This window comes from Crinia signifera, chromosome 19, assembly GCF_055691185.1.
Source record: "Crinia signifera chromosome 19, ASM5569118v1, whole genome shotgun sequence".
NCBI classification, from domain to species: Eukaryota; Metazoa; Chordata; class Amphibia; order Anura; family Myobatrachidae; genus Crinia; species Crinia signifera.
In genome coordinates, this window is record NC_139226.1 from 12,297,013 (window position 1) to 12,311,895 (window position 14,883).

Genomic DNA, 14,883 nt, shown 5'->3' on the forward strand with positions numbered 1-14,883 from the left:
CAGTGATCACAGTGTGGGGTGTTTCTTACCCTCTTACCCTGCCTCCAGCAGTGCATTACAGCGGTCCCAGGAAGCCATCAGCACATGACCCAGTACCTCTGGTGGGCACTTGCCAGCCCAGTTCTACCCACAGAGCACACTTGCCACTCTCCCCACTTCCTCTTTGTAGCAGTTTGGCTGTTCCTGTTTACACAGTGAACAAATATTGTCAAAACAATGTATCATTCCTGTCCAGACGAGTTAAAGGGAACCAGCAGCTAGGAAGAGGGTCGTGGGGAGAGGAGAGGGGGGGGGGGGGGGCAGCAATTATCTTTGGGACCCGCACTGCACAGTGACAGCTCCAAACTTGGCTTAAGAGCCAGACATTCCGAATGGAAGCTACAGGGGATTCTGCAGAGTGATGACACATTGTGCTCCCCCTCCTCAGTATTGGGGAGCTACCCCAGGGTCCTATAGACCACCATGCCCAGCTCACTTCACCCCTGCATGCACTATGCCCCCTCCTGACTCACTATTAATAATGCAATGCAGCAGATGTCTCAGCAGCCAGCAGCCAGCCCCCCACCCTGTGCAGCACCTACCTCTCTGCAGAGCTGCTAATGATCCAGTCTGAAGCAATGAGGTGTCTGGGCCTCTCCTCCCAGGGCTGCTGCTGCTGCTGCTGGAAGTTTTGCACTGACCTTGTAGCCGATAAAATATTAAGACAGCCCAAAACCGTTCTCAGGGTCGAACCCACCAAGGGAAAATGTTAACTCCATCACTGCTGGAGGAAAGGGTGGGTATAGGGAGGGATTCTGCAGTGCAGACTCCCAGGGGCTACCAGAAGCGGTGTACAGGGGAACCCAGGAATATTACACCCCCCCCCCCCCCCCCCACCCCTGTGCTTGTCTGATCACTGGTCCATTAGCTCCACTGCAGGGAAAGTACTGCAATGTGTGGAGTAAATTCCCAGCACTGAGCTCTGATGATGTTCCCCAGCTCTGTGACTCCTCTGGCCTCCTCCAGCAGCAGGATGGGGCTATAATCAGCTGCAGGAGAGTCACACAACACTGGATGTGACACCTGGAGAGGGACAGCAATGCCTGCAACACCTGCAGCGGGTATAAAACACGCACGCTGGACACAATTCACACACAGCAACGATATTCACAATGTTTTTCCGTCTGCACTTGCGTCTGAGTTGCCCATTTATCATTTAATATTTGTGTCTAATTCACTATTTTTGCAATAGGTTTGTATGGGGGATGCGATGCTGCCTGATTTACCAATGTCCGGAATGCGCAGCTGGCCGCACATGCGCAGACCCCGCCCCCCAGCACCCGTCACGGCAGATCGCATGGACAGGCTCCGTTCAGAGCCCCTGCGGGGACAGACATGCCACCGGTTGGAGCGCATATTGCAGTGCGATCCTGGGTGGTAAAGTCCTGCGCAGAACGCATTGTACATGAGATCCTTAGTATATGGGCCCCTACAGAATCACATGACAGATTTGGACGCACAGTAGCAGCGATGTGCGGAGTCTGTGACTGAGAGATAATGGGGGATGTGAATAGGGGCAAACGTAGGGGTCATGACACGGTCCCTTCATTTTGGAAGCTCCAGATTGCCAAAGCAGCACCAACCTCACCTCTCCACTACTGCAAATTACTGACCATTGCCCCATAATGTAAAATAAAAAAAATTAACCTGTCCTCACCTGGCCATCGTCCTAGCAGGACTCTCATGCAAGTGGGCATGCTGTGCCCCCCTCCTAGCAAGTGGCGGCCCTAAGCATGTGGTAAAAGTGTCCCAGGTGCGTTGCTGAATGCGGTGGTCTATAAAGACGCTGAACCCCTCAAACAGGAGCCATACTCAGACAGGGAAACTGCACCTTATGTCTTCCCTCTCACCATAAGGCGGCCATGATGTTGTGGCCCAGGGTTGCAGCATGCACATGAGGTCCTTGTGGCAGCTGAGTGGAAGTTTTATTTGTTCAAGTCTTTCACTTTCCCCCAGATACAGCGTTGTTTCCTTTATCTACAAGATAAGCCAATCAGGAGCTTGGGAGCAACTCGCGAGAAAAAAACATGGAGTTTATTACTGTCCCACTATGGAGCTCAGATCCAGGGGCGGATCCAGGCAGGGGCGTAGCTAAGGGTTCATGGGCCCTGGTGCGAAAGGTCAGCTTGGGGCCCCCCTACATACAACAAAATTAAAATCTCGGTCTGTTTATATTTTAATACATCAAGTATATTATGTCTACAGCGCGCCAAATACATATGCCCCCCAGTGCCAGATACATATGCCCCACAGTGCCAGATACATATATGCCTCAGTGCCAGATATATCCCACAATGCCAGATATATATGTCCCATAGTGCCAGATACATACAGTATGCCCCACAGTGCCAGTTACATATGCCCCACAGTGCCAGCTACATATGCCCCACAGTGCCAGATACATATTATTCCCAACAGTGCCAGATACATATGCCCCACAGTGCCAGATACATATATACCCCAGTGCCAGATATATATATGTCCCACAGTGCCAGATATATCCCACAGTGCCAGATATATATATGTCCCACAGTGCCAGATACATACAGTATGCCCCACAGTGCCAGGTACATATGCCCCACAGTGCCAGGTACATATGCCCTCCAGCGCCAGATACATATACATGAGGGTATGGGGCAGGACAAGGCAGGAAGCAGGCCACTCACTTGCACAGTAGGCAGGCTAGGACGGATCCCACCAGGTGATGATCTGCCAGGCTCTCCCGTCACCTCAGCTCCCCCCACTATTAGCGCTACTCACACTGACTGGAAGGATGTGGGCGCCGGAGGCTCAAGCACTGTCGCGTCATGACGCTGCGGCGTCATGACGTCAATAAACAATAGACGTGCTACGCCGCATAGCGGCGCTCACTATGTTCAAATCATGCTGCACAAAATCGGCCCACTAGGCCATCGGCCCTTCTGGCATTTGCCAGAAGTGCCAGATGGCCAGTCCGGCCCTGGTGGCGGGGGTTGGGCCCCCCTGGCTCAGGGGCCCGGTCGCAACTGCGACCGCTGCGACCCCTGTAGCTACGCCACTGGATCCAGGATAAAATGACAGGAGGGGCACCAATGATAAAAAAGGGTTTGGGTGGGCGGTGTTAGTGGTGCCAGTGTACATGCTAAGAGAGCGACAGGAGAGGGTGGGAATGGAATTAAAAATAGGCCCTGGCATTTAAAGTACGCAGGCCCACCATGGCGACAAAAGTGAAGGATGTAGTTGTGCGTGCGCCGAAGGCGCGCTCCGGAAAAGGGTGTGTGGCCACTCAACAGGGGGCGTGTCAACACCATATACAACTTCTACACATTATGCAACAAAATACTAGATACCATTATACTTGCCCCTTACACATGATGCCAAATGGAATGAGCCAAAATTCAAATAATGCCACATGGCTATTTGAAATAATACCCCTTTCACACCAGAAAATGCATTCCCAGGTTGGCCCCTTTTACACCAGACGAGTCCCTGCATTTTCTGGTGTGAGGGGGAGAGAAAACCACCCCTCCCCCCTTTAACCAGTTATCTCATTTAACCGGCTATATCTTCAGAACCAACTGATCCATTTGCATGAGACAAGTATCATATTGAGAACATTTGAGTGGGCTTTGAATGATTTTGGTCCAGTGAAACTGGAACGTTTGGTTCCAGAGTAATCTGCCCTCAAAGAACATGAACAGCCATGAAATTACATTTCAAAAATAAAAAAAATCGATTTACACGCAATATCTCTGGAACCGATTGACCGATTTGGACCAGCCTGGTATCATATTGAAGGCCCAGCGATTTGGAATTGAATGAAATCAACCACAAGCTTCTGTGATGCCAGGGCGGGAACTGGCAGCCATCGGAACCGGGTGGGGTCGGAATTGATGGGTCCCATATTATCCTATGGGGAAAAAACGTAACAGGTTTGCCAGGCGATATCTCCGGGTTCCGGGGGGCTAGAGACACGGGGCTGGGCTCGTTGGAAAGCCCTGGTCCTCAGCTACAAAATAAATGACAGGGGGGGCACGTGCCCGGGTGCCCCCCCCCCCTGAATCCGCCACTGCTCAGATCTAAAGTCAACTGACTGACTACAGCTGTACTACAAACCAATGGGAAGGGGGCGGGGCTATCGGGAAAGGTCAGAGGTGAACAGCAGGATGCCCAGACCCTGGCAGTGTGGATCATTACATCGACAGTAAATAGGTTGACCACTATAGGTCGACACAGCTAAAAGATCGACATGGCTTAGGTGAACCTTGGCAAAATAACTGACAGAGGGCAGCACTGCGGGTGGCTTTTGATGGGTGTCAGGGCCTGATTCTAGTCTGTTCGGTCCCCGGCGAATTCACACCGGAGACCGATGTTTGCGCTCTGCGCATATTTGCATGTTCAAGGCAGCTGTGCGAACGCCGTCAGCAACTTGCAAACGCAGGCGGGCAGGATGTCAGCCGCCCCACCCATTCTCAGACCAGATGGCACAGATATCGGTCAGTCAAGACTGTCCTATATTTGGGAACAGGGGATAAATCATTCGATAGTCGGAGTAAATTCGCTGCTTAGCGAGTAACCAGAATCAGGGCCTCAGTGCATAGTCCGTCTCCGGAACCTCTTTACATGATCTTCAGGGACATATTTTGTACATATTTGGGTATCGTATATATGTATCTCCACTGGGGCAGGGCCTGATGTGAATGTTCAAACATTCTCTGTACAGCGCTGCGGAATATGTGTGCGCTATATAAAAGCACAGGGCCTTTCTGTCACCAATGATTGGTTCCATGGGCTCTTACTGCGAAAACCATTCTCCATAAAGGTCCAGGAATCATGTCACGGACAGGTAATGTGACAGTCAGCGCTGAGTCATTACAGAAGCTGGTAGTGATTGGGGTTTCCTATATTCTCTGACCCATCTAGCTCCGTATTAGCCTGCGGTGACATCACAGAATGACAGGGACCGTTACTTCACCAAATAACCGTCATTCAGAGGTGGACGCAACGCAGAAGCCAAGCGCAACTGCTACTGCTCAATTACGTTCATTCTGGGGGGGGCATCCATGTAAATCTAGGGCAAGCCCCACGAACTCCGGGAGAGTAGACTAGGCTGGTGGGCATCGATAGACAATGTTTTTGTTGCGATGGTAGTGATTTCAACATTCCAGTACGGCTTTCCGATGAAAGCCGCCGTCAAATAGAGAAGAAGTGAGGGCGTCTGATCATGTTACAGCCAAGCTGTGGAATGGCCATGTGCTCTTATTGCTTATGCCCAAACTTGTCTGTTATATGTGAACCATTGCACATATTTCCGATTCGATGGTCAGTTATCATCACTTTGAAAGTTTTGATGGTGGTGGTTTCCGATGTACCTAACTATGCCATAGTCAGTCCAGGGGTATAATGATGCAATTTGAAACCAAGGTTGAACTGGATGGATGCAAGTCTCAGTAGCGCACGCAGGGGGGGTTTCTGAGTACCCAGAAACCCCCCCCCCCAGGAATCGGAGGGCCCTTGTGTGAAAGCTGAGGGTCCCCTCTTTCCATGGGTACAAGAATTTTAAAAATCGGCCCTAAGGAACCGGAGATATCTGACTTCAAAGCAGTGATCCCCATCCAAGCCTTTGAATTGCTCTCCCCAGTCAGATATTTCAGGTTCTGTCTGACTTATAGTTTTTCTGAGGGTATATTCAAAAAGCTGGGACTCTCCCCCTTTGAGGGACACTAGCTGGTCTCTACTGTTCCCAGAAACAGAGATATCAGCCTTCCAGCAGCTGGTTACTGCTCCAGCTCCACACACCTGGTATGTAGTTTTATATACTCGTTGGCAGATTTCTCTGCCTCCTGAACTCTGATCCCCTAGTCCCCAATACCATTTGGTAGGTGGGATTCTCTAGTTTTTAATTCCATTAAAATCTAAGAAATCTATTTCCGGGAACTGGAGATATCTGCAGTCAAGCAAGCTGTCCTCCCACCAGAAAATTATGAATAATAAGCCCACTCCACTATACACCCCTCCTCTGCATATTAAACATCCTCTACCACCCGGGAAGTTATGTATCAGGGCCCCATCATTTAGCCCAATGACCCCATCTCCCACCATCTATGCAGTAAAGGGGTAATTAGTGGAAATTACTGATCCAGGCCCTACATGCTGAGCGGTTGATATAATACCCCCTACCACCCGCGGGACATCAAAGCTTCCGCTCATAGCACCCCCCACCCCTACCGCTGGAGGATAGGTAGGGGCTCCAATACATTGCTATGCCCAGGGGTCTACACTGCTGTTATGTATATGTGTGTGTATATATATATATATATATATATATATATATATATATATATATATATATTATTCTTAATATACATTTGGTCTATCTATAATACTTTAACTGACCCGGCATATACTGGGTCACCTAAGTGTCCATTCCGTGCTTTGCTCCGCCCCTCTGGAAACCCCCTTCTGAAAATCCTGACTCAGAAAGACACAATCACTCTCTAATGGACAAAACCATGTGCACTGCAGGTGGTGCTGATGTAGTATGTGCAGAGAGAGTTAGATTTGGGTGTTTTATTGTTTATGTACAGGGTAATAACTGGCTGCTTTATTTTTACACTGCAATATAGATATCAGTTTGAAGTACACCCCCCCCCCCCCCCCCCCCCCCACCCAAATCTAACTCTCTGCACAAGTTACATCGGGCCTTATTCTAGTTCACTCTTTCTGACAAAATCCTTCTTAGATGGACAAAACCATGTGCACTGCAGGTGGGGCAGGTGTTACTGAGATAATTAGATTTGGGTGGGGTTTTACTTCAAAGTGAGATCTATATTGCAGTGTAAAAATAAAGCAGTCTGTATTTACCCTGCACAGAAACAAAATAACTCACCCAAAACTAATTCTCTCTGCATATTTTATATCTGCCCCCCCTGCAGTGCACATGGTTTTGTCCATCTAAGATGGATTTTGTCAGAAAGAGTGAACTAGAATAAGGCCCATCTGCCCCAACTGCAGTGCATATGGTTTTGTCAATTAGCGATTTTGACTTTCAGAGTGAATCAGAATAACCCCTATGGCCCTTATTCAGATCTGATCGCAGTACAAATTTGTTTGGAAAATGGGCAAAACCATGTGCACTGCAGGTGGGGCAGATGTAACAGGTGCAGAGAGAGTTAGATTTGTGTGAGTTATTTTGTTTCTATGCAGGGTAAATACTGGCTGCATTATTTTTACACTGCAATTTAGATTTCAGTTTCAACAAACCCCACCCAAATCTAACTCTCTCTGCACATGTTCCATCTCCCCACCTGCAGTGCACATGGTTTTGCCCATTTTCCAAACAAATTTGTACTGCGATCAGATCTGAATAAGGGCCTATGGGTGTTATTCTGCTTGGTGCGGTGAAACGTACATACGGTCCGTTTCACCGTACGTTTCCCGTACGCAGACAGTGAGCGAAAGTCCACCCACAAAACATTTGCATACGGACGGTCACAAACACCGAGAAAGGGGAGTGGCGTTCACTTGAGCGTACGCCACCGTACACAGACGGATCTCCTCTTAGACACTGATAACTGGCGTACAACAGAGCGTACACCACCGTTTACGGACGGCTCTCACCCCCCCCGCCCCTCCCCCCCCCCCCGACATCTTGCGGCTATCTGAGCGTACGCCACCGTGCACGGACGGGTCTCACCTGTTTTCAATGGAGAACTCAGCGTATGTCACCGATCAGGAGAGTGAGCGTACGTCCGTGCAGGGTGGCATACCCTTCACATATATGGCACTGCAAATCTTCCCTTTCAACTATAATTAAGACATTTAATTAATTATTCTAATTGTTATTCAATAATTGTTTCTAATATTATTCTAATAACTCAATTGTCTACCTTAATAAACACCCTAATAAAACAACATATTAACCCTCATTACATGTATATTTATTATGTTCTAATGTTGCATTTTAATCACTATCTATGTGTCCCCACATTGCTTTTACTTTTAAATAAAGTTATGTTGGTGTTACAGTGAAAAAGTTGACACATGTCGACTTCTGTGAATTGAGTGTCCTGCTTTTTAAAGTATACAAAAACACTTTCTGAATGGGTGTAGATGGTTATAAAATAACTACCTTGACATATATAAGCAGGTCTTAGAATGAATATTACCTAAAATGAAACCAACCTTTACATGTAGAGAAGTGTAGAAAGATATGCTTCCAATGTGTTTGAGTGCTGTGTGTGGCTTGCAGGTAGTGAAATAATGGTTTGGACTTAATAGACTGCAGCATTGCTTATTACATTCAGGTGTATGTGTTTGGTAGTAATCAGCGTTAATTAGCAGACCCAGGCGTCTGCTCTCATACGGTATCTCTAGGGGTGGTCTGGAGCTATCTTTGGCGTCCGCCTGTTTTTGGCCCAAAATGCACGGTGCGTTCACCGATCGACCGGTTGTAGCACCGTACATTTTTGGTGCACACCCCCGTGTACGCCCATGTTTACGCCCACTTTTCCTCATTATTCCGGCCGCTCCCATAAAACCCCCCCATGCCGCCCACAATAAACGTACTCTTACGGACCGTTTTTTTCACACGGAGAGACCCGTTCATGAGCGATGTGAAGTCGCCGCGCCTGCGCATTTCGAAAGCTACGCATGCGCAGAACAAAAAAAACCCTGATCCGACCGCGTACTGTCCCACCGCACCAAGCAGAATAAGGCCCTATATGTGATGTGTGCGTGGTAGGGACACAATGACACACTTGTAGCGCCATAGCCCACTCACTGCCCACTGCAATACCTATGAACTACTGTAAAGAGGTATCTATGACAACTGAACCCCGGGAGTTATGGATTGAAATGCGCATATCATTATGCTAATAAATTTTTTTTTTGCATTGCCGAGGATGTCCAGTCCGGTGGGGCTGCTCTGACACCTGTCATCAGGGAGAGGAGAAGGGATAGAATACAGCCTCACTGTATGCTCTGGGGGTATAATAAAATAGGCTAGGCTGTAATCTGCCCTTACCCATGTCCCTGGTGAAAGGTATCACAGGGACCCCCCGGACAAGACATCCCCCAGATGGAACACCCCCTGGACACTACAAGCTCCTGAATGCAGAGTTTGATGTCCGGTCCGGCGTTCCGGGGCTAGTTCCAGTCCTGTTTTTACTTGGTCTCATTCATTACGCCTGTATCATTACAGAAAGAAGGATAATTCAATATCCTCCAGCAAATGAGGAGTTAAACAGAAAGTTTTGCAGAGGAAAGTGGTGTTGCCATGTGAAATGTGACGGTTGCTAAGGCGCCGGTTCTGTTATGTAAACACCCGGAGATGAAGGGGAAGGAGCTGGGTGTTTCTGTTTAAATAAAGATTTTTGAATAGTACAAAATAGAGTGAGGATTAACCGCGCAAAACTGGATAAGTCGCGGACCTGATGGGACTCGTACAGGACTCAGAGGCGTGGGCAGCCAGGCAGATACAGGTGTGGAAGAAAAGGGGTTAACTAGCACTGTCAGTTCACCGCGCAGTTCCGAGCTGTAAGTTATGTGACGTACGGTATGTGCGTAAGATACCCCCTGACGCAAAACTGATGCAGTCGGCACGCTCATTAACATCAGGTCCTATTGCATGTAATGCGTTCCCATTCATCCCTGCTGGGGGCCATCCGATCCGACAAATCGTACATGCAGCAGGTCCGATGTCCAAATCCGATCTAGCGGCACTGCGCATCGGAATCGGAGCTGAAACACGTGCAATTTGTCACTTTTCACGCGATTTCTCGTCCCAATAAGCAGTAATCAGCTGAAAAGTTGTCAAATTGCACCAGTGTATGGCCAGCTTTACTGTGGGATCTCTCACAGGAGGAGATTATTTACTAAATCTTGGAAAGAGATAAAGAACCAACCAACCAGCTCCTGGCATTTTTTTTAAGACTTTAAGCTTAAAAAGTGATAAAAATGGAGAGTGATAAACAGCCAATCAGCTCCTACCTACCATGTCACAGACTGTGTTTGTAAAATGAGATGTAGGAGCTGATTGGTTGGTGGTTTATCACTCTCCATTGTATCACTTTTCAAGGCTTAGTAGTTCTGCCCTTTTGTGTGAAAATTGACGGATTAATATCACGGCTGTATTGTCAAATAATAAAAACGACTTTGTCAAAAGGTTATGGCAGAACAGTGCAGCGCAAGTCAGAGATTTTCCTTTGCACCCTTTCCATTCCACATGTCTGGAAGATGTCTCCGGTTGCTCTGCATTCCTCTCCCTTGTCTATACAGTATACAGGACATTTCTTCTGCACTCTTGTCCCAGGACCTACGAGACCGTCGCTTCATTTCTGCAAGTGACAGGTGACAATCGTTTATGCAGTTTGGGCCTAACCGTCTAGTTAAACTCGCCAGCGTCTAGTCGATAGTAACGAAAGTTAGACGCAAGTCTTAGGTTGACGAGAACATGGTCGACAGTCACAAGACCGACATGAGTTTTTTACTTTTTTTTGGTGGCTTTGTCGACATAGGTCAACATGGAAACCAAATAAGTGCACAGTGTCCCCCCGCACGGCCCTGCTACGCTCCGCACACTGTTATAATCTACTCGGATGGTAAAGTATGAGGCTAAAGCAAAAACATGTGAAAAACTCATGTCGGCATTGTGTCTGTGGATCATGTTCCCGTCAACCTGACACTTGTGTCGATCTAGACACCGGCGTCAATGATCTTTAGGCATCTAGATGCATCCGGCTAAGCGGGTGGACCATAACATGGTCGACCTAGACAGCAACGATCCGTCGAGCAGATACGGCTGGCAGCTGGCGTCAGATGCACACCCCCCAAAACGTCCACAAACCGCCTGCACTTTCCAACCACTCCAAACGGTCACTTCCTGTCAATCACTCTTGCATGAAATCTTCACTGCGAGCGGGATTGTAGCGGCACCTTGGCGCATGCGCAGTGCGATTGCGTCATGGTTGCAGTCTGATCGTGATCGCTGAGTTACATAATAATCAGCCATCAGACCCATTGGGGCAGATGTATTAAGCATGGTAAAGGGATAACGTGGTGATAAAGAGGGAGGTGATAACACACCAGCCAATCAGCTGTTAGGCATACTTGCCTACTTTTGAAAAGTAGTTTTAGGGAGATAAAAGTTGGCAGTAGAATTTTGCATAGCACCCCATTAAGGGGGCGTGGCATGCTCTACCCAAAGGGTGTGGCCAGTTCCATATATGGGCATATATATGTGCTTAAATGCTTGTTGCAAGATATTTCTAGATAACATTAGTAACTATATACTTTGGGAACTGTTGCTGGTATTTATAATAACATGGCTGCCGGTAATATTAGATTATTTGTTTGCAATTATTGGCTGTGATATTTCATTACTTCTCTCTCAGCACAACATACAGCATAATAAGGGGCCCATTTACCAAGCAATATTTGCGGCTAAATCCCCGAAAACATCTGTTTTCGGAGGTTAACCACAAATATTAAGTATCACTGAAATGTATTAAAGTGGTATCGCAGCAGGAATCTCCGATCCCTGCTGTAATCCCCCCTGCAGCGCCGCCGGCCGCATCCCCCATAGGTTTCTATGGGGGATGCGAAGCTGCCCGATGTATTAACATCGGGCAGCCCGGCATCGCACCCCTGGGCTATCGCCATTCTGATATGGCGTTAGCCCATTGTAGCCTATGGCTGCGGGATCGCACTGCCCGAGCGGCAGTGCGGTCAGCGGGGTCGCGGGGGGTCAGCGCGTAACCGCGCATGCGCAGACCTCTCAGCTTCCGGGTCAGGACTTCGCAGGGACGGGCTCCTATCGGAGCCCTGTCCCTGCGCCCTTAACCTTCATACATTCCACCGGTATGATCGCATTTTACAATGCGATCCTGGCCGGTAATATTCAGCCCAGATCGCATTGTAAATGCGATCTTGATAAATGTGCCCCTAAATGTAATGCCTATGTAACAAGCTCCAAGTGCAACTCCCATCTGATAGTATATATCGCTAATCTATCCCCCCCCCCCCCCCAAAAAAAAGGTAAGAGCTGCATAGGGGCTTCAAGGAGACAGGGAGATTGATCCAGGAGGGGAGGCAACTATGCAGTTATTTTATCACTTTATTTGAGATTTGGGAAGTAGCAATTGCCATTGCCAACGATGGTTGCCATCTATGTCAATTCTGCAACTGGCCATCGATAGTGCTAAACTAATACGATGGTCATCCATTGTGTTTGATTGATTGGCCTGTGGGCCAATCAAAACATAGGGGTGGGGCTTCATGGGCATCAGGGGGCGGAGCTATGCTCAGTGTCCCGACACTTTGAAAAAAAAATGAAAAAAAACCAAAACATTGTTTTGCTGTTCCATCGATGGAGGGAAACCATCGGGTTCTCCCCCATCGATGGCAAAAGTATTCGACATCGGCCATGAACCATCGATGATTTTGAATCATCGATGGTCGATGGCCATCCCTAGTCAAAAGTGAAAATATAGGGTTAGTTGAACAATATGGTCCACAGCCCACATTTCTTTCCCACGCTGTGTGTATATTCCACCTTTTGGAAATTCCTTATTGTTTAATCATTGGAATTGAGCAATTGGTTCTGCTGTGCGGCCAGTTTAGGTTATAATAAGGGAGTGGCCGGGGGCGTAACTAAAAGATAGCGGAAAATCCGCAGGATACGTATTTATTTATTAACACCATATAATATGGCAAACGTCGAAGGGGCGAAATGAGGCAAAACTTAAGTGCAACAGTTTCTAAATTGTCTCTCATCCAGTGGTTCCCAAACTTTTTTGAATTACGGCACCCTTGCTCATCAAAACAATTTCTTGGCACCCCTAGGCCAAATGTTAATTATTGATAATTTCAGAAATAAAATATTAAATTAAGTAAATTGTGTTTATATGTCATCCTTAGGGTCAGTTACATGGTAAGAGACAGGATTTGCTACTGTTTGTGCATGTTATCATTGACAGCACTGGTTTCACCTGTGATATTGATCATACATAATTTCAATTGGTCCTGGACCACCAACTCAGGGGAACCCCTGCAAGTGTCCTGAGGCACCCCAGGGTGCCACGGCACACAGTTTGGGAACCACTGCTCTAATCTATAAAAAAAAAAAAAAAACTAAATAAAATATATATACTGTATATTTTATATGCATACACACACACACACACACACACACACACACACACACACACACACACACACACACACACACACACACGGTATTACATATTAGCTGGTCCTTTAAAGCACCTCTCTCTGGCATGTCATCTCTCACCTCTGTCAGTATGGAGCAGTCACTGCTGTGCAGCCCAGCGGGCTCTCTCAGGCATCCCCCATAGCTGTTGCACCTTGCGTGTCTCTTCCTCTCCTTGCAGTGTGGTTCCCCCTTGGAACCTTTCCTCTGATGCTCTCACCAGGGAGCTCCCAGTCTTGTATCTTACTATGTTTTCAGTTCCCTTATCTGTCTGTTCTGTCTGTGAAAGTTCTTCCACCCACCCCCCTCTTCCTTCCACTTTCTGGTATTATCTCTCTCTCTCCCTCCTCTTTCTCTCTCATATATCCCTTCCTCCAACCCACCTCTACCCTGTATGTATCAACAGCTGTATGTTTCCCTATAATTGCATTACAGTATTTTCCCTGCCGCCATACAATGTTTTGTTCCTACCAGAGCGTTCCTATGGCCTCCCTGTCCTCTCCTCGCTCTCTATTAACTCTATAAATCCCACTTCTCCGCTATTCTTTTAAATTGATCTATGGGGACCTATCTATATTCATCCAACTTCCCAGCAGCTGCCCCTCCCCCCCCCCCCCGCTCTACTGTACGCTTATTAAATTTCTCCCATTGTCTCCTTACTGCGCCTGTGTTTCGCTATCTTTATTACCTCTCATTTATCCCTTTCAGTCTATAATAAAATCACCTGCCCATCTGTCTCCACTGCCTCCGTCCAATCGGGTCCCTGCAATCCGTCGGCAAGGTGAGCAACCATGCAACACAGTCACTGTACCAGAACAGGGTTCTCTTGTGTGTGTGAGTATCATGTTGATGGAGTCCGCGACACGAAAGGGCCTGGGGTAGAGAAATGAGACGTGTTTACTAATCTGGGACTGGTCTGTAACGCAGGCAGGGATGATCAATATTAGCTGATTACCTGCTGACTGTGCCGTCCACCGGTTCTTAAAAAATAAATATCTTTCCATTTATGTGTCTGTTATTTCTGATTGGTAAATGGAGGCGTTGATTAATGCCCTGTAGAGTGTAAGCTTGCGAGCAGCGCTTTCCTACCGCCTGGAGCATCTGTATCTACCAAGCTTGTTTTATCATTGTTTTCAATTGTAAAGCGCAACGGAATTTGCTGCACTATATAGGGTCCTGTTAATAACTTTACAAGGTCCTGGGCATGACAGCGATAGTCCAGGCCTTCCAGCCATTAGGGAGGTACAGCTGTTGCGGGCAGCTCATTTTATCCCACCGCAACCCCCCTGACTGCCTCCGCTGCGCTTAGGTCCGGCGGCCAATTAAATGCTGCACCAGCTTTTGAGCCAATCAGAGCTCACATACCGGCAGCCAATCAGTGCACTCTGGGACCTCCAGGTTGCAGCTCGGCGGAAGAGTAGATGTGGGAACAGGAGCCTGGTTACGGTAAGTCAAGTGAGTCCCAGGCCCCAAAATTCCTGATGGCTTCCAGCACAGGGCAAGCCCGTCCCACAATGCGGGACCCTTCCAGCGATGTGCTTACAAAATTTTGCGCAACCTAGCTGCAAAGCCAGACGCAGGCCAGCCACGTTTCTGATGGCAGGTCTGCACTAGAACCGTTGGGCAAGTGACCTGAACGATGGTACAAATGAGCT

General features: G+C 47.9%; 1 protein-coding gene across 6 annotated transcripts in view; it reads right to left on the reverse strand.

Annotated features, from left to right (window-relative positions):
• GRAMD1A (GRAM domain containing 1A) overlaps positions 1-728 on the reverse strand; it is a 167,297-nt gene extending 166,569 nt beyond the window's left edge. For 2 of the 6 annotated variants that reach the window (XM_083162050.1, XM_083162047.1), the window contains exon 1: positions 582-728. The gene's annotated coding sequence lies outside the window, so the exon portion shown is untranslated. Of the gene's footprint in view, positions 1-29; positions 159-581 lie in introns of those variants that run through there. The other 4 variants (XM_083162049.1, XM_083162051.1, XM_083162052.1 and 1 more) reach the window with 3 other exon arrangements.
• Positions 729-14,883: the final 14,155 nt, after the last annotated feature.